Source organism: Felis catus, chromosome F1 (genome assembly GCF_018350175.1).
Source record: "Felis catus isolate Fca126 chromosome F1, F.catus_Fca126_mat1.0, whole genome shotgun sequence".
Taxonomy (NCBI): domain Eukaryota; kingdom Metazoa; phylum Chordata; class Mammalia; order Carnivora; family Felidae; genus Felis; species Felis catus.
In genome coordinates, this window is record NC_058384.1 from 49,062,944 (window position 1) to 49,081,754 (window position 18,811).

The 18,811-nt window shown below is 37.0% G+C and overlaps 2 long non-coding RNA genes across 4 annotated transcripts in view; one reads left to right on the top strand and one right to left on the bottom strand.

Annotated features, from left to right (window-relative positions):
* LOC123382709 overlaps positions 1-18,811 on the top strand; it is a 350,458-nt gene that overhangs the window by 188,160 nt on the left and 143,487 nt on the right. The gene's annotated exons all lie outside the window — the stretch shown is intronic.
* On the bottom strand, positions 12,014-13,103 carry LOC109495735. The gene is made up of 3 exons (XR_002151385.3): positions 13,060-13,103; positions 12,339-12,374; positions 12,014-12,118 (listed from the first exon to the last, which is right to left on the bottom strand). It is a non-coding gene; the product is annotated as an uncharacterized LOC109495735 (long non-coding RNA).

Genomic DNA, 18,811 nt, shown 5'->3' on the forward strand with positions numbered 1-18,811 from the left:
AGCAAAAAGGAAATAAAAATTATTAAAACAAGTAAGTTGTGCTTACAATGATTTGTAAGAACGAAGCAAATGTCATAAAATGGTGACAAAATGCTAGTTTTAATTACATTTCTTTCCTTCAGAGAAATATTTTTATTTCACAAATTGACAAATATATTTTTTAAATGAAGAAAATTATATATAAATCACTGTTTCCTTCCAGTGCATTCCACTTTGGTTCTTTTGGAGCACTAGGGTCCTATTTCGTAAGCTCTTAATATTCATGCATTAAGTAGCCATGATGACCAAAGAGTTAATGGTACTCCAGAAGTGCTGACTTAGTTCCAGTGATCGGTGATTGCTCTGAAGGAGTTTAGCTGAATGTGGCTGCAATTATAAACTAAATGGTTCTTAAAGGAATAACTCTTCCATGACAAATGTGTGACAAATAAGTATTCCCATACCTCTTCCCCAACACATTATGAACCTCCAAACTTCAGCTTGATTTCTCTACTAGTTCATCCATGGGAGAAGAAAGAGCCATACTGCACCATTTAATAGGCTCTCCTTACTGGCCTTATGGCTAATGAGGAGATGTGAGATGAGACATTCCAGTAACAATTGAAGGTTTTCCATCCTTTGATTGCTATTTTATGATCCCTTAGTTGAATGATTCGTGAGGTTAATCCCTCTGTTGAAATGTAGCTGTTGTTCAAGAAATTACACTTTACATACTTTCAGTGGCTGAGTCAAGTAAGGGACCAGGACAAGGCCTTTGGAGTCAAAGCACGTCTATCTCCAAAAGTCTTCACCCATCAGTGCACCTGCCATTAAGTTATTCTTTCACTGAGCAACTTTCTGTACCTTTCTCAATTGACGGTCACCCTACATTGTAGTGAAGCACACATTTATGTAATAAAAGATAGAATATACTGTTAGTTTTCTCAGTAAAACTTATCTTTCTACTTTCAGGATTTGTGAGAAGTATCCACAAGAAATCATGACAAAGAGTGCATAGATTTTAGTTTCTGGTCCCTTCTTTTCCATCACATTATACCTAAATCAACCTGATCAGTAGCAGGTTAAGCATAAGGCACTATGTCATTAACATCAGCTGTATAGTATTACGTTTAAATTCATCTATCTCAAGAAGAAACATGTTTTAATTTTTTAATATTTAGCAAATATTCATCTGAGTTATTTAAAAAGTTTTTATTTGGGGCGCCTGGGTGGCGCAGTCGGTTGGGCGTCCGACTTCAGCCAGGTCACGATCTCGCGGTCCGTGAGTTTGAGCCCCGCGTTGGGCTCTGGGCTGATGGCTCGGAGCCTGGAGCCTGTTTCGATTCTGTCTCCCTCTCTCTCTGTTCATGCTCCCCCGTTCATGCTCTGTCTCTCTCTGTCCCAAAAATAAATAAAAAACGTTGAAAAAAAAATTTAAAAAGTTTTTATTTCTCACACCAAAAACGTATGTGCCTAAATTATACCAAATATATTTTTAATATATGTAACTATAATTTAAAATGATATTTTTATTCAGTGATTTTTGTTAATTCTAGAAAAGCAAATGGTTTTTTTTTTTTCCACGTTTTTATTTATTTTTGGGACAGAGAGAGACAGAGCATGAATGGGGGAGGGGCAGAGAGAGAGGGAGACACAGAATCGGAAACAGGCTCCAGGCTCCGAGCCATCAGCCCAGAGCCTGACGCGGGGCTCGAACTCGCAGACCGCGAGATCGTGACCTGGCTGAAGTCGAACGCTTAACCGACTGCACCACCCAGGCGCCCCACAAATGGTTTTTAAAATAAGGTACTTCTATGACATAAAATCTCATGCTATTGTTGTATAGGTGTAAATAGTCAATTGTAAGATCTTTTCTTTTCACTCAAAATCACTATGTCCCCATTCCCAACAAAAATAATAACCTGTGATTGCCATTTCTGATCTCATCCCAGATTTCCTCTCCTCTAGCTACTTATGTTGTTCTTCTCTATATAACTTAAGTTTCTTCTCACGGAATATCATTTTCACCAGAGTACTCTTACTATTTTATTACATGTGAATTGTTTCTTGCCTGGATAGTTATGTCTTTTTTTTTCTGTAACAGTGGAAACAATAAATAATCAAAATCATGATGAAATTTATTATATACTTTAAAGCAGTTTTTCACTCAAGTGTATACAACGTATGCAGAAAAAAATGTGCAAAATACAAATTTAGGACTCGATGGCTAATAGTGATCGCTACTCAGGTAAATGCACCACACAAGACATTTTGGTGACCTCTCTCAGTTACTATCCTTCCTTTTACCAAGCTAAACATCTCATACCATGGTTTTACCTTTCAAAACTTTTTACAAACAGGCTTATATAAAATGTGTTTTTTGTTTTGCTTCTTTGATTCGATATTTTGAGATTCATCTGTAAACACAATCTTTTGTGTTATAGTATGTCATTACTTTTTCTTACTGTCAAATATTCCACTGCAGGACTATAATTTATGCATCTCACTATTAATAAACATCTAGTCTTTTTTTTTTTTTTTACATTTTGAGCCATTTTGAGTAATGCTGCCGTAAATGTTGATTGCCTATCTTTGATGCACAAGTGCACATGGTTCTGTGACACACCAGAAGGTGCTTTGTTACTACAGGCTGTGCTTTTGTTCAACCCTAGTAAATAATGTCAGTTTTCTAAAAATGGTGAATATTTATATTCCTACCAGCAGTGTATGGGTTTCTGTTGCTGTATGTTCTTATCAACACTTAGTATTGTCATTCTTTTTAAAAATATATTTTTGAAATACATCACACATTAGGAAAACTGAAAATCTCTGGTGTCACCATGGGTGATGTCATGAGACTATAACAATGGCATGAGGAGTTTGGCTCCTGGTTAAAATCCTCTGTGTGATTTTTCCGGTCGGACCATACACAATTATAAAGGCTTCACCTGACAGGCCTCATGGGGGAAAGCCACACTTCCCACATCAGATATGCTGCACAGCCGGCGTATTGTGGTCTCTGAAGGGAGTTCTAGTCTAAAGTCTCTTTCCCCCTGACCAGTCATGCATTTGCGTACTTGCATTCCTAGCCCAGGTGCCTTTATTTCTAAGCCTTTTTATGTCAGGCCTTGGGCACAGGACTTTTTCAGAGGTTTCCATGTTACAAGGGGTGAGCAGGAAGGGGGAAGCTGAAGGCACTTTTCCCTACTCATGACCAGTACTTTTCCATACCTGCCCCTTCTCCATCACACTCTCCATGACCTCATAGTGCATAAAACTCACAGAGACTTGTTTGGGGATCCTTTAACAGTAGGACAAAACCCACATCTTCCCTAATCCACCTGACCAGTGTTCCATTTCTTGGCAAAAAAATGAAACAAAGGGAATTGGTGCTTTCTCCAGTTGAAACTTGCTTATACTCTCTTAGTAAGTGATTAAAAGCTTAATTAACTCTTTCATTTTTACCTTGTTGTCTTAATCAGCTAGTGTAATACTTGACAGCTTAGCAATTTCTCCCAGCTCAGCTGATCTCCTGGTACAATATTTTAGTGGAGGATAAAGGGCTATAAGTTATTTATTTATTTATTTTTCAATATATGAAATTTATTGTCAAATTGGTTTCCATACAACACCCAGTGCTCATCCCAAAAGGTGCCCTCCTCAATACCCATCACCCACCCTCCCCTCCCCTCCCCTCCCTCCCACCCCCCCATCAACCCTCAGTTTGTTCTCAGTTTTTTTTCTTTTTTTAATTTTTTTTTCAACGTTTATTTATTTTTGGGACAGAGAGAAACAGAGCATGAATGGGGGAGGGGCAGAGAGAGAGGGAGACACAGAATCGGAAACAGGCTCCAGGCTTTGAGCCATCAGCCCAGAGCCTGACGCGGGGCTCGAACTCACGGACCGCGAGATCGTGACCTGGCTGAAGTCGGATGCTTAACCGACTGCGCCACCCAGGTGCCCCATGTTCTCAGTTTTTAACAGTCTCTTATGCTTTGGCTCTCTCCCACTCTAACCTCTTTTTTTTTTTTTTTCCCCTTCCCCTCCCCCATGGGTTTCTGTTAAGTTCCTCAAGATCCACATAAGAGTGAAACCATATGGTATCTGTCTTTCTCTGTATGGCTTATTTCACTTAGCATCACACTCTCCAGTTCCATCCACGTTGCTACAAAAGGCCATATTTCATTCTTTCTCATTGCCACGTAGTATTCCATTGTGTATATAAACCACAATTTCTTTATCCATTCATCAGTTGATGGACATTTAGGCTCTTTCCATAATTTGGCTATTGTTGAGAGTGCGGCTATAAACATTGGGGTACAAGTGCCCCTATGCGTCAGTACTCCTGTATCCCTTGGGTAAATTCCTAGCAGTGCTATTGCTGGGTCATAGGGTAGGTCTATTTTTAATTTTCTGAGGAACCTCCACACTGCTTTCCAGAGCAGCTGCACCAATTTGCATTCCCACCAACAGTGCAAGAGGGTTCCCGTTTCTCCACATCCTCTTCAGCATCTATAGTCTCTTGATTTGTTCATTTTGGCCAGTCTGACTGGCGTGAGGTGATATCTGAGTGTGGTTTTGATTTGTATTTCCCTGATAAGGAGCGACGCTGAACATCTTTTCATGTGCCTGTTGGCCATCCGGATGTCTTCTTTAGAGTAAAGGGCTATAATTTAAAAGTTGCATATAACTTAATCAGATAAACCAACTACATGTGGGGCTCAATTAAAGAGCCTAAGAATATAAATATGGATAACAACCTGTGCTCTTATAGAGAAACTTAATAAAACAGCCATCATACATGAAAGTTAGGCCTGAGGTAGCAGAATTGCCCACATTCTGTTGGTCTGGCAGCAGATGGTTCTCCTTTTGATGAATCCTCAGGTTAGTAGTAGCCTAACCTATGTGACGATGCCCATTTCATTTCCCTCACTTCATCTTATCACATAGACATTTTATCATCTCCCATCTTCCAAGAAGGCTGAGTACAGTACAATAAGGTATTGTGAGAGGGATCATACTCATATAACTTTTATTATAGTATATTGTTATAAATGATCTATCTTATTGTTAATTTCTTATTGTCCTTAACTTATAAATTAAACTTTATCATGGGCATGTTGGTGTGGAGAAAGAAAACATATATGTAGGGTTCAGTACTATCCATGGTTTCAAGTATTCAGTCAAGGTCTTAGATCATATTATCTGAGGAGAAGGGGGGACTACTATAGTGAAAAATTTATCATGAAGTTTTAAAACTTGATATTTTGAATACAGGGCATCTGAGCTAGGCTTTGTAAGGTATAACTAAGATTTTATAGATTATGGAGAAGATCGGGTATTTTTTATTTTAAATTTTAGTGAACATACATTGCAATATTGGTTTAAGAGTAGAACTCAGTGATCCATCAGTTATAGACAATACCCAGTGCTCATCCCAACAAGTGCCCTCCTTGGTACCCATCTAGCCCATCTCCCACTGACCTCCCTCTGTCAATCCACAGTTTGTTAACCATCATTAGGAGTCACTCATGGTTTGTTTCCCTTTCAATTCTACCCCCACCCCTTCCCAAGTGTTCATCTGTTCTGTTTGTTAAATTCCGCATATGAGTGGGATCATGTGGTATGTCTTTCTCTGACTGACTTATTTCACTTAGCATAATGTATTCTGGCATGCTGTTGCAAATGGCAAGATTCATTATTTTTGATGGCTGAGTAATATTCCACTCTTCTTTATCCATTCATAAGTTGATGGACATTTTGGTTCTCTCCAGTTTGGGTATTGTTTATAATGCTGCTGTAAACATTGGAGTGCATGTACACCTTCAAATCTGTATTTTTGTGTCCTTTGGGTAAATATCTAAGAGTGCAATTGCCAGATCATGGGGTAGTTTTTGAGGAACCTTCATACTGTTTTCTAGAGTAGCTACACCAGTTTGCATTCCCATCAACAGTACAAGAGGGTTCCCCTTTTCTCCGCATCCTTGCCGATACCTATTGTTTCTTGTGTTGTTAATTTTACCCATTCTGACAAGTATCAGGTGGTAGCTCATTGTGGTTTTGATTTGTATTTCCCTGGTGATGAGTGATGGTGAACATCTTTTTGTGTGTCTTTTATCCATTTGGATGTCTTGGAAAAGTGTCTATTCATGTTCTCTGCCCATTTCTTAACAGGATTATTTGTTTTTTGGGTGTTGAGTTTGATAAGCTCTTTATAGATTTTGGATATTAACCTCTTATCAGATATGTCATTAGCAAATATATTCTCCCAATCTATAGGCTGCCTTTTAGTTTTTGATTGTTTCCTTCATACTGCAGAAGCTTTTTATCTTGATGAAGTTTTAATACTTCATGTTTGTTTGTTTTCTCCTCTTGCCTTTGGTGACATGCCTAGTAAGAAGTTGCTCTGGTCGAGGTCGAAGAGGTTGCTGCATGTGTTTTCCTCTAGGATTTTGATGGTTTTCTGTCTCAAGTTTTAGTCATCCATTTTGATTTTTGTGTGTGGTTTAAGAAAGTGATCCAGTTTCATTGTTCTGTGTGTCACCGTCCAGTTTTCCCCACACAAACTGTTGAAGAAACTATCTTTTCATTGGATATTCTTTCCTGCTTTGTCAAAGATGAGTTGACCATATAGTTATAGGTCCATTTTGTTTCTTCTATTCTGTTCCACTGATCACTGTGTCTGTTTTTGTGCCAGTACCATACTATGTTGATGACTACAGCTTTATAATATAGCATGAAATCCAGAATCGTGATGCCTCCAGTTTTGTTTTTCTTTTTCAGGATTGCTTTTGCTATTTGGGGTCTTTTGTGGTTCCATACAAATTTTAGGTTTGTTCTAGCTCTGTGAAAAATGCTCGTGGTATTTTGATAAGGATTGCATTAGATGTGTAGATTGCTATGGGTAGTATAGACATTTTAACAAAGTTTGTTCTTCAAATCCATGAGCATGGAATGCTTCTCCATTTCTTTGTGTCCTCTTCAATATCTTTCGTAAGTATTCTAATACTAAAAGAATATAGATCTTTTACTTATTTAGTTAGGTTTATTCCTTGGTAACTTAAGGTTTTTGGTATAATTGCAAATGGGATTGATTCCTTGATTTCTTTTTCTGCTGCTTCATTATTGGTGTAATGATATTTTAATCACATAAAAGTGCACATGTGAAAAAGGGCACAGAAGTGAATAACTGTGGCATGTTGGAGATCAGCAAGTGATCTTATAAAGGAATTAAGTTGTTTTCCTATAGGTAACATCAAGGATATAAATTCATGACACCATTAATATTAATTTTTAGGCAAGTAAACTGCTAATATTTGTGATTAAACTCAGATTTTGAAAATTTAGTATTCATAATAAATGATGAAAAATGTACCTTTTACTATTTTCGTTCATAAGTATTAAAAAAATCTTTTTACATTATTAATAAACTATTTCAACTATTTAATTTGTAAATTAAATTAAGAAATTAAATATAAATAATAGGATTCTTTTATCAGAAAACACTCTTTTTAATAAACATGAATTACAAAGGTACTTTGGAAAAACATCCCATATTAAAGCTTAAACAATTTTATTTGATTTGGATTATTGTGATGAATAACATTTCAGTATAGATCTATATTTATTTTGGACCATGATTTCTCCCTGCAGGTGGAACTTGTTTTTCTGCCTTTTTTTATTGTGCACATATTTTACCACAAGCTAGATTAAACCAGTGAATGTGAGGTTACCCAGTTTCCTTCTTTGTGTTTCTTTACTAGAGATTTTAGTGCAAGGCCATAGACTTAGATGCTCAGGATATAGAAGAATAATGTAAGAATCTATAGAAAGACTGAACTATTCAGTTAAGTCACTGTATCTCTACTACTACCAGCTTGCCATCTTATGAGTTTTATACGATACTAGATGGTTTAATCTACAGATTGACTCTACCATTTTTAAAAATTGAATGGGCTGATTTTAATTCTTACTTGTGTTAAGCCCCTTTCCACAAATACCTTCTTAGACATATCTTCTGAACCAAATCATAACCAAAGGCTAATTTCTGAATATGAAGCAATAGCAAATGTCATCTCTTATTTCATGTTGATGTTACTTTATTCCTCTGCAGGAATTCCTCCATTCCTCTGGTAATGGAGATTATGATTTTATTTTTGAAACATTCATTTCCCATTAGCCATTTAATACATATTTATTGAATGCCAATTATATTTAAGGCAATATTCTAGGTACTGAGGAAGAGAAGGAAAATAAGAAACACAATTCTGCATGAAGTTTACATACTTCTAGGGGGTTTAACATGCTCTTTCCCTGGCTTTCAAAGAAATCTTACTAGGATCCATCACTTAGCTTTGAAATGGATTATTTCATTTCACTAAGATACCTGTTCTTGGTCATAATTTTTAAAAAAGATATCCTTAATTCACACATATAGACATATGGTGCCAAGATAACTTTCATTGCCGATGCTATTGTTAGTTATACATGGCTAATTTAATGGGAGAAATAATTCCAAAGCTACAAAGTCATTAATCTGTATCATAAATCAATAATGGCTATTTTAAAAGTTTAAATAGGAAGTTTCTCTGCTTTTTTGCTACAAAATAAAAACATCTTCAGAATTACTTGTTTGAGTAACTTTTCAAATGTAAAATCCTAATATGTCTCATAAAGTGCCAAGTAAGGGTGCTGACAGGTATGAAATTCAAGTTACTTGGAATTTGATTCTCAGAAGGTAATTGCATGCTATGTGTGTCAAACTTTAAATTGGGTTGGGCACATCTGTATAGATTCACACAAAAAAATTAATGTCTTGAAGGTAAACTCATCGTCCTCTATCAATAACCAGAAATATACCTTCTTTGAATCTGATATTCCCTGACATTCTCTTGCTTGAATGTGTTGAAGTCAGATAAATCTTTAGGTTATTTATTTTGAACTATTGGATTCTGGGGTACTGCTTTAGATTTCATTTTTTTTTAACCTTAATTTCTTTTCCATCAGAATGTTATTTTCCTAGGAAAATATATGCATGCATTGCCCTATAGAATTTTTCTCAGAAGTTGAATGTTAAGTGCATATTTTTGAACTAATAAAGCTGCCAGTAAGAAAAGCATAGCACAGGATGTTTTTCCATTAGAAAAGAATGAAATTGATTTTAAGAAAAGTCAAGGTTTAAGGAATGTCTGATATTGTTGGAATAGTTGTTTTTAATTTGAAAATGTAAAAAAAAACAAAAACAAAGAAAGTGCTTAATACCTGCAAATATGGTAGGGTGGAGGCATATCTCAGAGACTCACTAGTTTCAATATAGCAAGACTGATAAAAGATTTTTATCTGGTGGAAGGGAAAATTAAAGTGTGTGATGCCAGTTTTAGTGTTTCTTGATAACTTTTAAGCCCCAGTGCTCCCACTTTCTTTTCTGCCCCACATCTGAGAGAGCTGAGAAGAAAACTTGGAAAGTCTTACCTTTGGTAGCTAGTTAGAAGATCAAGTCATGCAATTTGACTTGACACTAACATTTCTAATGTATTTTTCTTACTTGATCCTACACTGTTTAATTTCTTTTTGATTGAAGTATTTTCTGGTGAATTTTAGGCAAGTGAATTTCTCAGATGAACTCGAAGATAGTTTAGTTTTACAAACAGAATATGAATCCAATACATTTGGAGAGAGACAATAACATTTTTAAATATTTGTAGACTATTCTGAAAACTTGAAAAAATGGTTTCTAAAATAATATTCTCTGTAGTGGATCATGTATTAAAAAGATATGGCTACCCTGAGACCTGAAGTGTATTGAATTTTAACTAAATGTTAGTATTTTCAAGTGTCTTTAATAAGCAGGCTGAACATAGGTAGCCGGCAACAGATAAATAGCAACAACCTAGACACAAACCATTAATAGAGTCTTTACTAATATTTAGGAAGTAATAGAGTTAATATCTAGAGTAACTCCTCACTAGATTTTTTTTTTTTTTAACAGGGAGCAGGCAATCTGAGAGTTAACCATTTTTTTCCCCAAATGCTGCCCTGCCTATCCATTTACAGTATCTCATTGAGCATACACTTCCTATTCTTAAATTTATATCATCATTGGTTGTTTATAATAAATAGTGTAAGAACTTTTAAGGAGTTTCTATAGACTTTGGGGTTTTTTTGTTTTTGTTTTTTAAGTAAGCTTTATATACAGCGTGAAGCCCAATGTGGGACTTGAACTCATGACCCTGAGATCAGAGCTAAGACCTGAGCTAAGGTCAAGAGTAGGATGCTTAACCAACAGAGCCGCCCAGGTGCCCCTATAAGTGTTTTCTTTTTTTAAGTAAGAGAATATTTGAGAGAAAGCTGTTTAACAATTTCTAGTTCTTTGGTTGCTATTTTGGATAAAGAGAATTAATCAATTTCTCTTCCCTTCCTTTTCTTCCTTCTTTTTAATTTTTATTTTGGTTCAGTGGATATATTTCATGGTGGAGGGAACTCTGTTATGCTCATATTTATAAATTTCTTCCTCCAAAAATATCAAATCAGTATATCAAGAAATGTTTATTTTATAGAGCTCAATGACTCCAAACAATAGTTGAGTTTAGATAAATTTTATTACTGTGCTACAGGAGTGCTATGGATGGTTTTCCCTATGACCAAGAGGGTCAGGATCTTGGTCACAACAGAGGCATTCCAACAGCAGCAGGGATATTTTGGATACAGGTGAGCCATCTGCTTTTAGAAGTGTGAATCTCAGCACATTACATAATGGCTGCTCTATTTTTCTCCCTTTTCTCTCTTCCCCTTTCTGTCTAGCTCTACCTTCCCTTGCTTTCTCATCCTCCCCTACTCCACCCTCCCCTCCCCTCCCTATCCTTCTTTTCCCCTCTCTTTCTCTCTTCTTCCTCCTCCCTATGGATTTCTCTTTTGTAAGAGACCACTCAATGGGTCCATATTCCTTGTGGGGAGTCTTTCCTAGCAATATGTTGTAGATCAGGGTTAATGCTTGTTTGAGAGATAGAACCTATTGCAGGGTATAATCTTTCCTCTGAGCCTAGTGTGAATCACAGATTAATTTTAAGACACAGAGATTGCTGGGCTGAGACAGATGACCTAGGGCTACTTTAAGGATGATTCTGATCCCATATCCTTTCTCTAAATGTCAGACATGGGAGTTGCAGATTTAAGTCAGCTAACTCTATAACAAAGACTCAGTGGGACTCACTAAAGCAACACAAACAGCTCAGAAGAAAGGACAAGCTAGCCAGCAATTTGTAGCTTAAAGTGCATGCTTGTTTGCAATCAGTGGAGCCAGTAAGCAGGTCAAAGCGAGAAAATTAAGATCTGTGGTGTTAGTGACCCTTGTCTAGGCATCCTGCTCACCACACCAATTGTTGGGACTACCCTGTGGAGTTGGGATGAACCCCATCTGAAACTTGGTTTAGATTTTGAGATTAATGATGTCACATACACACTAAGAGGATATTAAAAGGTATATTTACATATTGAAATTTGTTTAGAGAACATAAGATATCTGTCATGTAGGTCTGAAATTCGAGAGAGTAGAAAGAGAAAACTGAATTGGGGTTTTATTGTCGTTAAGGGATGGGACTAGAATAAGAGTTCCCATGCATGGGCAGGGCTTGCATGGTTTAAATACCTGTCATTATAGAAGGAGGGAGCATCTAGGCTTTCTTGCTGGCTTTCTTAGGACAAGAGGGAGCGATGAAGCTTAAGAGCTATCGGCTATCAAATACCAAAAAATGGAGTCAGATAGCATATTATAGTTCTATATCTGAGAACCAGCAGAGAGAAAAGGCACAGTCAGTTTGGATTTGGCAAAGGGATTAATTTAGAGCCTTGTTACAGAGTTGAAGAAAAAAGGGCATGGTTAGGCTCAGGTCATGATCTCATGGTTCACTAGATTGAGCTCTGTGTTGGCCTTGCGCTGACAACACCAGAGTCTGCTGGAGCTTCTCTCTCTCCCTCCCACTCTGCCCCTCCCCTGCATGTGCATTCTCTCTCAAAATAAATAAACATTTTTTAAAAATTGAAATTTTAGAAAGATGTCATGTATATCACATATCGTTATAAGATGATATTTACATCAAAAAGTATAAAGCAGCCGTGAATCAACTCAACAAAAATGTTTGTCCTGAAAAGAAACAAAAAAAAAATTAAATTGTTTTTAAGGACATTAATAAGAACTTTGGAAGACTAAAAGTTATAAATATATAAATTCCAAAATTGATACAAAATTCTTTGTGACTCTATTCAAATACCACCAGTTATTTATTCTTCTTTGTTTTTGTGTTTGGAAAAGTGAAAGGCCTATCAGAAATTATATCTAAAAATACTAAAATTCACCAACATACCTGGCACAGTTGAAGACCCATGAGGGGAGAATTGTCCTATCATATAAAAAGATAGGGTCAAAATTAAAGAATTTAACATAGTTCAACATTGTCATAAAATAAACAGAACAATGAAACTGAAGAGAGCACGGCCAAGCAGCCCGGGATGTATCAACAACAGGATCTGTGAGCATTGTGACACATTACTGTGCAAAGAGTTAAGATGGCATGACATCTGGTTTCTATATTCCAAAATATACTGAGCCTTATAGTTATTATTTTTTTTTATTTTTTTTACCATTTATGTGCTTGGAATAGTAGTCTGCCCTTCTCTACCCTTTTTGCTTCCTGCAGAAGCAGACTTTATGAACTGTATTACATGAGCTTCCTTTTCCTGTGGCTTTTAGTTAGGTTTAACCAATGGCAGGCAAAAGGAAATAGGAAAGGTAATACTTTGGTCTTTTATTTTTTCACTCTGTCAAAGTATTCTTTTTACTCTGCAGCCTTATTTCCTCAGCCATGTCTCTCTCTCCATGGCCACATCTCCTGGTGGGTGAACCCTTTTCATTTATTCCAGTGAACACCATATTCCTTCAGACTTAAAGATGGCAAAAACACCACAAAAAAAGGCTAAAAAGTTGTCATGCCCAGAATTCGTGATCCCCAAAGACCACCAGGGAGCTGAGTCCAATGTAAAAGCAAAAGATCCTTTATTCGAGCTAGCTCGAGCTCAGTCTCCTACCTGCACCGATGCAGCTGTGAGATACCGGGGAGAGAGAGCTAGTTTCAAAAGCACAAAGGTTTTATTGGGCTCTAGGGGCAGTTGGTGAGGTAATGGCTGTGGCCTCAGCTGATTGGCTGGGGAAGGGTCGGAGTCCTGTTACACAGGTCGCCGGGCGGCGTGTTTTGATTTGAACAGGTGAGAGAGAGGTTACTCAAGGGGAGGAGGCGTGGTCAAGGTGAAGGACACAGAACAAGATGGAGTCGGCCGGTGTAGGCCCGCCCTTTCAAAGTTTGCATGCTGAAATCAGAGTCTGATGCTTAAGCGACTCAGCCACCCAGGTGCCCCTAAAATTCCGATTTTGAAATCTTTTTGGCTGCCATATAGAAATACAATTGATTTTTCTCTATGTATATTATAATTAACTTTGCAAAACTCATTTTATTTGTAGATTTTATGTAGACTGCAGAAAATTATAATGTATAAATAGCTATTTTTTTTCTTCTCAATACTCATTTTTTAGTAACTTGTATGTATAGAGGAGGAAAAATAATTTTCCCTTTGCCCTTCCAGATTCTCAGCTAAAATTCTCCTATAATAAAAGGGCAATTTAACAAAATTTAAACAGACAGAAAAACAAACTGGAGTTAAAAACGTGTATCCTTCATGTATGCATGGGAGATAACCAGGAAAACAGAGTAACTCCCTAAAATGGCCCAAGCCCTCACCTAAAACACAGACCTCCCACTAAAGACAAAAGAAGGTGTTGGGTAGGAGGTGCCTTAAGGGAGGTTTGAGGGCCAAGCAAAGTAAACAAGTGTAATATTGTTATGTAGATTTAAGTCATTGCCTTCTTCATTGATAAGAGTTTCTACAGATTTAGAAAGATCCCCTTTCTCCAACTAGAGAGGGAGATGTTCTTGCAAATGGAGATTACAGTAAAAAAAAATGCAAATTTCTTTTACAAAAGGATAACTTGGTATTTCAAAGCCTCTCCTATGTCTATTTTAAAAAAAATAATCAGCCTAAAATAATCCTCATGCCAAAGAGGCATAGTCTGGGGTGGCAAATTCTGCTCACATACTCTTGTCTTCTAGGTAAGAGTTACAGTAAAATGTTCAAGAGAAGCAAATATTCATATTTCATTCCTGTTTTTATTTGGAAAACTTTCCATTTTTCTCCATTAAGAGTCTTTATCAGGTGGTGAATGATGTGAAATCTTGGGGTTCAGGAGCGAACAGTCAGAAAGAATTCTTGAGACATCTTTGGTACAAAAAGGTGGTTTTATTAAAGCAAGGGGACATTGACCCAAAGGCAGAATGAGCTGCCCTGGAGTTGTGAGGAGTGGCTGATTGTATACTTTCAATCTGGGAGGGGTTTAGGGATAGCAGAAGTCTCTAAGGAATTTGGAAGCAAGGTTTCCAAGACCTTGAGGGGGGCTAGCTATTGTTAGGAAAAGGTCATTTACTACTGTCTAATAAAACCTTAGTCATGAGAGCCTTCAGATGTTTATTTAGGGCTATGTGTTCAGAGGATGATTGCTAACATATATCTTGGGGGAGGGGGGTAGAAATAAAGGAAGTTTCCAAAGGGATTTTCATATGGTAAAGAAGACTTAACAGGATCCTATTGGATCCTGACTAATATCAAGCTTAGGTAGCCTTTTGCCTCTAGTAAAGTATTAAGGTTACTCTGCCTGTCTCAAGTACTTGTCAATGGGCTGCAAAGGAAATTTAATTTTTTCTTTATTTCTTTTACTTTTGTTCTGCACATCAGTAAATATACTTTATTATAAAACATAAGTCAAGATGTAGAGTTCATTTTGAAATTTTTTCTTGTGTGCTTGAAAAGTACGTGTATACTGATACTTTTGATGCAGCCTTCTAAAAACAACCTGTACACAAAGCTTATTGATGGTGTTGCTTAAATCTATACACTTCTGTTTTAACCTATCGTTTATTGAAAGAAATGTGTTAAAATTTCTCACTATGAATGCAGTTTTGTCTTTTTACCTTATTTTTTGTCAACTATTTTGTTACAAACATATTTTGAGATTGCATTTAGTAAGTGCACACACATTTCTAGTGTTTCTATCTTACTGAATGATGAGGGAGCGTGGGGGGGGGGCAAGCTGAGGGCAGAGTATAGGGTAACAGCACCACTCCCCTCCCCTCCTAGGTGACATACGTGTGATATTCCTCAGATACTCCTGGCTATCCAAGAAAAATGAAAGGGGTTTAAGTGCTTGCCAGGGTGATGTGGAAAACTAAGGCAAATGAAAAATTAAATTCCCTTACTGCCTACAGCTCATTGACGAGTCCTTGAAGCCAGCAGAGTAACCTTCCTCTAGGAGCTCAACTGCCTTGATGATGACACTTTGCTGGGGGCAAAAGGGAATCTTAGCTTAGCATTATCCTGATACCCCAGGATCCTGTAAGTCTACTTTAATATATAAAAATTCCTTTGAAAACTTTATCTCAACTCTTCCAAGATATATGTGACAATCATACTCCAAGCTTATGGCCCCTCATATACATCTGAAGGGTTTCATGACTGAGGTTTTAAATGGCAATAAATGGCATTTCCTAACAGCAGCTAGCCCCTCAAAGTCCTGGAAACCTTGCTTCCAAAATACCTTAGAGACTCACTCTATGCCTAACACCCTCCCAACATGAGGATATAATCAGTTACCCATCACGACCCCAGTGCAACAATTTCTGCCCATGGGTCCTGTCCCCCTGCTTTAATAAAATCACGTTTTTGCACCAAAGACATCTTCAAGAATTCTTTCTTAGCCATTGGCTCCAGACCACCCCCCACCATCACCCCAAAACCCCATCACTGATGACTTGACTTTCTTATTTTGTTATAACCCTCTTTATCTTTTGTTAAGTTTTTCCTTTGTTCTAACCTTGAGAGCCTTCATTTTTTGCTGGAAAAATCTGTTACCAAGCTTGATTAATTTTACTATCATCATTGGCTCACAATGCAGACAGGTAAACTCTTTGTGTAGGGGCAGAAACATTTTCCCTTCTTTCCTTCTAGGTTCTTTGGTTGGCCTAGTAACTAAATTGCTACAAGACAGATTAACAGGAGAAAAACAAGTTTAATAACAAATTTACCTGCTCTATCCATGGGAGAGACCCAAGAAAATGGAGTAATTCTGAAATGGTTGAACTCATCACCTTAAAAACCATTTTCAACTAAAGACAAAAAATGTTAGGGCTGGGGAATCAGCTACAGGAGGTTACCAGGAAAAGCACAGTAAACAATCTATTTCATGTTGTTTTGTGCCAACGATTTGTTTGACACAGGTTCACTGTGAGAGTTTCACAAGCCAAAATCCTGTAGGATGATGTCTCTTAATAAGCCAATAAAGAAATAACGTACTCCAAATCAGTGCTAGATTAATCATAGTACTGTTCCAGGCAAGGGACATGAAAGGAATAAAGTCCAAATTTAGTTCAGGTGTAACTTGATAGGGGTTGGTACTCAGGAGAGATGGCTTAGCCAACTGAGAGCTGATTTATAGCTGCCAGAAGTAAAACTTCCCTGCTGGGGGAACACAGCGTTCTGTTGGGACCAGTGGAGCAGGTGTCGATGGGCAGGGTGATCTTAGTGGGATGACTGCAAGGCTTTCTCCACTGCCAGTAAAAGAGTTACCTTTACCTTGGCAGGACCTAATTGCCCCAAAGGTCTTTAGAGAACTAACTATTTAGATCCTCAAAGTGTCACCTTGCCCAGGTGGAACACCTTCAGATAGTCTTCACAAATGATTGGTATTTATAGTGAAAGTGTCTCTTTGTCATACTTGCTTCTCCATATGTTTTAGTGATAAGCCCCCAGCAGGTACCCTCAACAGGTGAACTATTGAGTTCTTATGGGTGAGACCAGATGAGAGATGACATCCTGACACAGCTTTATTTTTACATCAAAAAAATCTTTTTTTGTCTTTGTTGTAAGCAAGTGGATCAAAACAACTTCAGTTAAGCCATAAGCAAGTGGCTCTGAGATACTATCAAATGAGTACAACAATCACTGATCTTGTGATTTCATATCACTCATACACTCATTAATCCTAAAGGCCTAATTCTCTGTACATATCTAACACTCTGTGATTCCACATCATCTACAGTCTTAATCACAACCGTATTTTGGGAGTTTTTGGTTTGTTTTGTTTTTTACTACACATTCTTTTACATCAGATTTTAATGACCAGTTTAAGAAGCCATATTTCCAGTTAACAAAAGAATAACAGAGAACTCTTTTCTATGATATGATATCTGATTGCCAAACCACCAAAAGTTAAACTTTTTAAAACACTCCTTTAAGTTTCTTTGACAATTGTGTTTCCATGTAAAAGCCATTTTTATAAGGCTCCAGGGGGTAAAGCTTGCATAGCACTCTCAACCACACTTTGAATCGATATAACATCAGAATGCAAGGCTGTCATTATTTTAGAGAATGCAAGTTTTTGTTCTTTTCAATTCTGCAAAGTTATTTTGACTTCATTAGTCTCATTTTCCAGATGTTCTTTCACTTAAGTTTTCTTATGTATGATTTACATTTATTTAATTTTGAGAGGCTAAATGTAAAATATTCCTTAGTTATTTTTAATAGCTACTCTATGTTCTGTTAACCTTGAATAGTATCTTTTTCCTTCTACTGTCACACTCATTATCGTTCTATTTTTGCACATCTCTTCATATTGTGTTCCCTATTTTTCCCTTCACTGTAATAGGTTAGAGTGAGGTTTGGCTTAGAGCATACTATCATGGTCGAATTTCCCATACTATATATAACCGAGTGAGGAGGCATCAAAGCCATAGTCGTTGGTACTTGTACCATAGCTATAGCCAAAGACCTAAGAATAATAATGGTATTTTGTTTCCATTCCACTAACATAGTTTTAGAAATATGTTTTCTTTGCAGTGTAAGAGGACTTTCTGTGGCCTGTAGGCTCCACTCTCCTTTTTGATACTGGGGAACCACAAAAGTGTGGAAACCCAGTGTCATGTGTCCTCTAAGGGCCCATATTCGAATTTCACACTTCCCCAAGGAATTACAGCCATTAGGGTGTGAGTTATCTACTTTACTTCTGATTGGGCTGTTATCCTAGTTTGTTAATATTGCTCCTGAGATTACAGCCACTCTAAAACTGTTCCACATATCAATTATAACTGCAATAATTGCCAAGCTATGGTAGAGAAACATTTTTATGTCATCTTTTAGTATTTTGTTATTTTTAGTGTTTTCTCCAATTGCTTTATGTAGACTTTCCATTGTTTTATTCTGTGTGAAATTCATTCATGTTTTGTAATATATTGCTAATTTTATCCATCTATATACCCAACAATGACAAAGCTTCTATTGCATGTGTGTTGGATTGAGATTGAATTGGTTTTAAATTTTTTAACATTTAATGTGATTTGACCAATTTGTTCCTGAGAAAAAGGGGCTGCCTTTGCTCCTCCAATTAAACAACCTCCCATCCAGCATGGAGCTGTAAGAGTTTCCTTCCTTATACTGAGTCTGCTTTGGGGATAGGTTATATAGATTGGGCATAAACAAAGATGGATAAAACTGAGTAAATTTGGGGATCTATAACTGGCATGGAAGTCCTGAATATAAAATTTCCCTGATAGGAGTACTATTGTGGGTTCCAATGAACACAAGAAGTTTTATTAGCATAGGTTCCCATGTTCTTGAGGTGGAAGTAATGTGTGAGATAGAAACCTGTTGTCTACCACCAAAGATGATGCTGTATGTTATA